Source organism: Dipodomys ordii, unplaced genomic scaffold (assembly GCF_000151885.1).
Source record: "Dipodomys ordii isolate 6190 unplaced genomic scaffold, Dord_2.0 Scaffold1000001393, whole genome shotgun sequence".
Lineage (NCBI taxonomy): Eukaryota > Metazoa > Chordata > Mammalia > Rodentia > Heteromyidae > Dipodomys > Dipodomys ordii.
Genome location: NW_012285010.1, coordinates 3811 through 11935, shown reverse-complemented (window position 1 = coordinate 11935; position 8125 = coordinate 3811). Strand labels below are relative to the sequence as shown.

General features: G+C 35.7%; 1 pseudogene; it reads left to right on the top strand.

The window, feature by feature from the left end:
• Positions 1-7226: 7226 nt before the first annotated feature.
• On the top strand, positions 7227-7787 carry LOC106002793 (annotated as a pseudogene).
• Positions 7788-8125: the final 338 nt, after the last annotated feature.

Here is an 8125-nt window from a genome sequence, read left to right as displayed (position 1 = left end):
TCACTGAGTTTTTTAAGGGCAAGTTTTTACTATGTGCAGTACCCCAGACTGGTCCTTAGAATCAAATCCTCTTACTCCAACCCCCTAAATGCTTGGAATTACAAGCCTTTACCACCAAAAACTCCTTTGATTTTTTTTTGATGAGTTATAATAGTTATGAAGTAATATCATAGTAATTTTGAGTTGCATTTCTCTAATGGCTTTTGTTCAGAAAGCATTAAGCCAGCATAGAAGTGGTATTAAACACAACTTTGTAAACACACTGGTGATTTTCAGGGCTCTTTGGAAAGCATGTCTATTCAGAACTTTTGTCCATTTTAAATCAAGTTTCTTTTGAGTCTCGTCTTTAATGTCTCTATACAAAATCAATACTTAATTCAAAATAGTACAAAGGAAAAATTAAGCAACTCCTAACATTTTTCACTTTTCAATAAAATGATATTGCTTAAATCATTTTCTGTTTATGCTTGAGACTATACAACTCAATTTGGTTAGACCTTTTACAAAGCATTATGTACTTTATTTATTTTATGTTGATTGCTCTTTCCAAATCCTGCGTGTTTAATTTTGGTTTCTTTCAGTCTCATGTAGTTCAGATTTCAAACTGAAGAATAAATGGAAGGAAACAAGAAAAAAAGAGTTACTCTCATCTGATGATGCCTCTACAAGAATGAGGAAAGAATTCATCCTGCTAAGGGTCTATGATAGGATTTCAAAAAGAGAATTCATTCTTCTAGGTTTTCCCAATCTTTGTGATGTACCTTAAATTATATAAAACAAAATATACTGCTGAGATACTCTTATGTTTTATCAGTTTTGTACATTTTCATATGGACTTCACATCTGTCTACAACATTCCTTCTTTATAATGTCCGTGATATTTTTACACTATCAAGACATAAGATAACCAGTTTGATTTACAGCATGAGAAGTTATCCACCTGGCTTCTTTGGAAGCAGAGCATGGTCAATAGATAACATTACTTCTGGTTGCTCACTACACATAATGGTTTCTGTAATACATTTTATTTAGTATTTAAAAAACAGTATTTAAAAAAAACTGTTGCTAAACTCAAAGCTCATTCATAGAAGTTTATGTTAAGTTTTTCACAAGTTTTATTTCTCTTAATTCTTAAGATGACATTTGCTATAATGCTAATGTTATTACCATTTAAGTGTTGGGAAAAATTGTAATTAAAGGCACTAAAGGCATGGCCCAAAGACACACAGTGAAGAAGGAAATGAGAAGAGTTTCCAAAAATCTTTCAGCAATACAGAAAAGGTAGGTAAAATCTCACCATTCTCTTACACTCTAAATTCAATATTCATATTGCTCAAGAAATAATAGCATAGCAAATATTGCCCATGATGATTGTTTTCTGTCACAATTTGTCTTCAACACAGACTGTGTTCATGACATTGTGTTATCATGCACAGAATTGAGCTGATACATTGAGTTTCAAAGACAGCCAAATTTCTTCTGTCCTACAGTTCCATTTTTCTTTTAAAAAAGTACCAAAACTTTAAAATATCATCACTTTCTGTCTTTTAAGAATCCAAAAGAGAAGGGCTGGGATGTAGCTCAATGGCAAAGCGCTTGCCTAGCAAGTGCAATATCCTGGGTTCGATCCCCAGTACCAAAAAAGAAAAGACAAAAAAAAAAAAGAATCCAAAAGAGAAATAAATTCACATTTAATTTAATAAATTCACCTTTACTTTTAAAGCAAAGTGCTTTAAAAGTAGGAGACGATAAAAACAGGCCCCCATGAAGTAAATTTTCTTCTACTTTTAAAATTATTCTGAAAACCTTGTGCTGGTTGGTCACACCTGTAATCTTGTTTACTTGAGATATCTACTCAGGAGGCTGAGATCTATGGATAACAGTTGGAAGCCAATCAGGGCAAAAATATTTTTGAGATTATTTTTCAAAAAATTTAATGAACTGGCAAAAAGCCAGGAGTGGAGATGTAGCTTATATAGTAGCTCGCCAATCTAGAGAGGAAAGGCCTAGGAAGACGTTAAAGCCCTGAGTTCAAATTCTGAGCACTCCAACACACTTGTGTGCACGCGTGCACACACACACATTTATTCAAAATACGCTCGTGTCAGTGTTTTGCATTAATTTATTTGTTAATATTATATGGATAAAATAAGGGAAATAAACTCTTCAATCTCAGAACATTTTTATACATTTTTTATTTTAAAAATACTGCACAGAGGGGTAACATGAGCAAGGTAATGAGTACATTTCCTAACAAGCATTGTTACCTCCTCCTTTATTTTTCCCCCACCATCCTTTCTCTCCCAACTTCACAAGTACACTCCACTCCCCCTCTCCCCTTCCCCCTGCCTAAATTGTAAAATTCATTTTTTCAACATATTGTTTTGTGCATCTCATTGTTACAATGCGTCAACCCATATCCCTATTTAAGAATTTTGTTGTTTTCTTTCTTCCTCTCCCCAAATTAGAGAAATGTATATACAAGATGTAGGCACACCAACTTCAAATACAGTGAAAAAAGGGGTATAGCATGGTTGAGGAACATACAAAGAAACAAAAAAAATCACATCGTACAGTATAAGTATGTTAGAAATAATAGCAAGATAGAATCACTTGTGTACCTATCTTGGTGTTCATTTAGCTTAACATCATCTTATCTAGACAAATGCACATAGCTTATGACATTTTCTGATAATCCCGGACATATATTAATTATTGAAAATAAGAGAAACCATGGGACCTATGTTTCTTTGGAGTTGGCTTACTTCACTTAATAATTTTTTTTCCAAATCTTTCCATTTCCTAACAAATTGGGCAATGTCATTCTTTCTGATGGAGGCATGGAATGCAATTTTATATATTTACCACGTTTTCTTGATCCATTCATCCACTGAGGGGCATCTGGGTTGGTTCCATACCTTAGCTATGGTAAATAATGCTGCAATAAACATAGTTGTGCTGGTAGTTTTAGTATGGTCTTGTTTGTGAGCCTTTGGGTAAATGCCCATAAGTGGGATTGCTGGGTCATAGGGGAGCTTTATGTGGAGTCGTTTGAGGAAACTCCATACTGCTTTCCAAAGTGGTTGAAGAAGGTTACACTCCCACCAAGAATGCAGTAGGGTTCCCTTGTGGCACCATCCCCTCCAGCATTTGATTTTGTAACAATATGGATTGCTTCACGAATTTGTGTGTCATCCATGTGCAGGGGCCATGCTAATCTTCTCTGTATCATTTCGATATTAATGTATGGGCTGTCGGATTAAGCACATAACATTTTTTATATAGAAGGTGTTATTGATTTTCTTAGTCAATTCCATAAAAAAGTAAGTTCAAAAGAATTGTCATGAAATTTTAGAATCATGCATTTCTTACATAAACACACATTTTTGATGTTGGCATAATTTGTGGAGGTGAAGGGAAAAATGTTTAAATAGGGATACAGGTAGATCCATTGCAACAACGAAAGGAACTTTACAACTTTGGCATCTCTACTACTGCCATACCAGCAGATTGTAATTTGATTGCTTATTTTGAGGTAGTATCACTATGCCTGGGCCTGCTTGGACTGTGGTCCTCCTAACACAAGCAAAACACATTGCACCCAGCAAATGGTAGAGTTTCTGAAACTTCTTTTTTTTGTCTGGGCTTGCCTGGAACTGCAATTCTCTAATCTCTGTTTTCTAAGTAGATAATATTACAGATTTGAGTCACTTTATCCAGTAAAAGTATACAATTTCAAGATATCTTGATATTGCCTATATTTGTGCTTAACATATATAGCTAACCTTAATTTTCTCCCTCTTTTGTTTAGTACTCTGAGTTGAAAACATTGACTTTCTTGATATACATGGCTTTGTTTTGGGTGGAATCCCATCACAATCCAAAAAATCTTCCAAAAAGTTTATGTCAAGAATCAGGGAAAAGAAGGCTTCAGGTTGGAGAAAAAAACACTGATCCTTAACTTATAATTGCAGTATATTTATAGTGTTAGTCAATACTTTCTGAACTATGAGAAGAAATGGAAGACAGAAATGTGAAAGATGTCAGGTTTCTGTGGAATTTCTGTAGTTGTCATTTCATGTTATATTCTTCCTTAAAACTTGCTTTATTAAAACCCTCTGAGTGGCTATTGGTTGGACTGATTGGTAACCTTACTGAAGAAATGAAGCTGATTTTAGAAGGCTAATGATTTGGTAAATAAAGCAATGATGAAAATGAGCACAGATATTGTCACAGAATGAGCCGACAAGGTTCATTGAGGAACAAAGCAGTTTGAAGTCCGATGATGCACATTGAAACATATATAGATAGATACATATATGTATACATATACAAACATACATGAAAAAGTATATATCCAGTAGAATCCAGAGAAAGTTGGTGTGACAAGTATTAAACTATGTCAAACTGGTTGCAGGAAAGGTCCAGTAAAATATCAATAGCTTAGCATCGATTTTGCATAGATTTCTAAAGGATGAAAATTCTTCCCTCATTTTATACTTTACAAATATCCTTAGTATGTTTTAAGTTTTTTTTATATTGTAGTTGGAGCATCTATATAATGCAGAGAATTGGAATTACATAAAGTATGCAACATGAATAGGCCAGCCAGAATAGGAAAGTTAATTAGATTCTTATTTCCAATTAACCACCAGGAGAAATGGAGTTCCAGTTCAAATTATATGTAGAGCACTGGCCTTGAACACAAAAGCACCAGTCAGGCAGTGAGTTTAAGCCTTAGGATCTACAGAAACAAAAACACAAAATATAACTTGGAGTTAGATATTTTATAATGAAGCATTTTTATATACTCTACATTGTTAGAAGGTCTAGATTTCTGTGTTAGCTTTATAACCTATCATAATAAGTGATATTGTCCATTTATTAAGCAGAAAGGCTTACTCAGATTTATAAGTTTGAAGGTTTCAGTGTATGTTCAGTCAGTTTTATTGCTTTGGTAGCCTGTGACAAGACAATGTCAAGGTGAGGAGTATGTCAAAAAGAAATGTTTTTGACCTAGAATGATTAAAAGAGAAAAGCAGAAAGTGGATGAGTGTGCATGTTCTCAGAGGTTTCACTCTGACGAACATTATCTCCAGAAGAACTATTCAGGTATTCTCCACAGTCTGGGAGGAAATGGAAAGTCATTTTTTTTTAACACATAGGTGTTTCTGGGGCATTCTAAATTCAAATGGCAACATCCTCACCAATGATAATGAATTGTCCAGGGGTGGAAGCAACTAGATATTGCTATAAATTCCAATCAGATCTCAGCAGACTAAATATTTTATGGAATTCCTATTAAAATATTTTCTTGCAGACTGACTGGGTCTTCATACTACACATGTGTATATCTGTGTGTATGTGTGGGTTTGAATAAACTAATATAGCAATGTAGCAGATTAAAGTATTAGTAAGGCCTTTCTCTTCTCATAGCATGAAAGCCTGCCACAATTCCCAATCAAATCCCATTCAGGATTCAAACATTAATGTTGTCCCAAAAGTTCTGTATACAAACCCAGGTACATTCACTTCATTTAAGACGACAATGATATATGAAAATTCTAAGTCTTCCATGGAAAAAAATTATATTAAGCGAAGTTAGCCAGGCCCAAAGAAATTTAGGTCCCATGGTTTCCATTAATTGCAATAACTAGTATATGTCTGAGTCATGCAGAAAAGGTCAGATAAGTTGATGTTAGGGAAATGAACCCTAATATATGTATTCATTTTTTTTTTCTTTCAGGTGATTGTTTCTAACACATTTATAAGATTATTTCTTCGTTGCTTTGTAGGTCCCTCCCCCATGGTATAACCCCTGCTTTCACTGTATTTGAGGTTGATATAATTTGTGAAGGGGAAGGGAAAAAAGAAATGTTTAAATAGGGGTACAGGTGGATCCATTCCAACAAGGAGATGTACAAGTCGTTATATGGAAAAACAAACTTTACAACTTTGGTGGGAGCGGGGAGGAGGATTGGGTGAAGGGATGGGGGGGACAACGGAGGAGGCTACAATGCTTGATAAGAAATGTACTCATGATCTTGCCCATGTAATTGTAACCCCTCTGTACAGTATTTTCACAATATAAAAAGGAAAAAAGAAAAATTTAAGTCTTCCCATTATGTTGTCACCAAGGAAACATGTACAATATTTCCTTATAAAATATTTCCTTAAAAAATATCTAGATTGTAGAACACTTTAGCCAGAAAATTGAAGGAGTATACGTTACAGGATTTAATTTATTCTATATCCACAACTTAGAGCCCTTTCCAAATACATAATTGCAAACCTCATCTATTACCATCTTCCTTGAAGACAGTCCTTGCTGAAAACAAACCAAATGTGGTAAACCAATTAAAATGTACGCCATTGTCAAATGCTGTTGTTTTAAAGCATGGAAGTGATAGAACAATTAATGCCAGTGAGCAGCTGGTTCTAAGGAGTATGGAAAGTGATTACTTTGGACTCTAGGTGGAAAAATCCACAGATGTTTCAGACTGTGCTTCGTTTTGGCATTTGTGAGATATATTTTGGAAAGCACAGTGAATGAAAGCATGTTGTTTTATAAAGATTTGCTGACTGACAAACCAGGGAAAGAAAACTTATTGAAATGTTTCAAATGAGAAGACAGACAATAGGGTGGGTAAGATGTGGGATTCAGCTTTAAATACAGACTGAAGCAAACCAAAGAATGGGAAAATTTTTTTCCTTAAAAGCTTTCTGGGTGTATTGTACACTATAATGATGAAATGATCATTTCTTTGGAAAAGTCATGAAAAAACACTGTCACCTGTTGAATTTCTTTATAAAGTGAATCTTAAATGACAAGAATGAAGAAATTTAAATATATTAATAAAACATTATCAAGTATTACTTTAATTTTTGATTAAAAGTTAAAGCAAACCGACAGACTATTAGTCCATTAAGATTTATGTTTCCTGTCATATTTGTTTTCCTTTTGTTCCTCTTTTTTGGGTGGTGATTTTTTTTTTCAGAAAGGCAACCTAGTCTTAACCATTACTCACAAAATTTATGTTGTCATAAAATCAGTTTTTTTATTAAATTAAGACAATAGTAGGCTCATTTTATGCCAAACCAAAATATAAACACCAAAAACATTTTTCACTAAAAAACCACTCATAAAAAATCATGAGGGGGGAAAAGGCTCAGGAAGACCTGTCTAATCCAGGTGCCGGAGAAAAGGCTTAGGAAAACACCTGAACATGTGGCATCCCAATGCAGGGCAGCTGGTGCAAAATGCAAGTATCCCTTACATGGGGTGCCCTGGAGGTTCCAATCCTGGGTGTCCACCTCCTTTGTGCCCACAACCTGTAAATCCGGCCATTCTTCCTGGTCCTGTTCCTGGGTGTCCCTTTCCTCCAGGACCTCCCCAGGGGTACCCAGCTTTCCCTCCATGTGGGCCCTCTTACCCTGTGCCACAGCCACAGTATCCAGGATACCAACCCTCAGGTCCTTACCCTCCCCATGCCCACCACCTGCACCTGGCATGTGTCCTGTGAATCCCCTGGCTCCTGGCATAGGCCCACAAGCCACAATGGACAAGAAAACACTGAAGAAAATGAAGAAAACACATAAAAAGATGCACAAACACCACAAGCATGGCAAGCATTCCTCCTCTTCCTCCTCCTCTTCCAGCAGTGACTCTGACTGAATTCAGGGCCTGGACCCTCCCCTCAAGTCTCACCAGTTTTGCTCTCATCAAGCTTCTGCTGCAGTGTTGTACTAGGGGGAAATTAGCCCTCTGATACCCAACCCACCCTCATCTGAGCCTTACCCTGCTGTTCAGCCCTGACAGGCTAGGGAAATGGATAAAGTATTTCTGTGGGCTAGTAAAGACCATGTCCTTCCTGGTTGATCGATCTTTTGTTTTTTTCTTTCTTTCTTTTTTTTTTTTGGTTCAAGACTGGGACTCCAGCTCAATACCTAATGCTTTTACTCATTGGCTGGCACTCTACCAATTGAGCCATGCCTCCAATTCAAGAGCTGAAGACTTTAACAGAGGAGGAGTTTTTTGAAGGTGGTGAAACCTCTGAGCTAAATGCTGAAGACAAGTTTAAATTCTGTAAAATGTGATTTTTTTCCTTCCATTTCCATTTGTAAT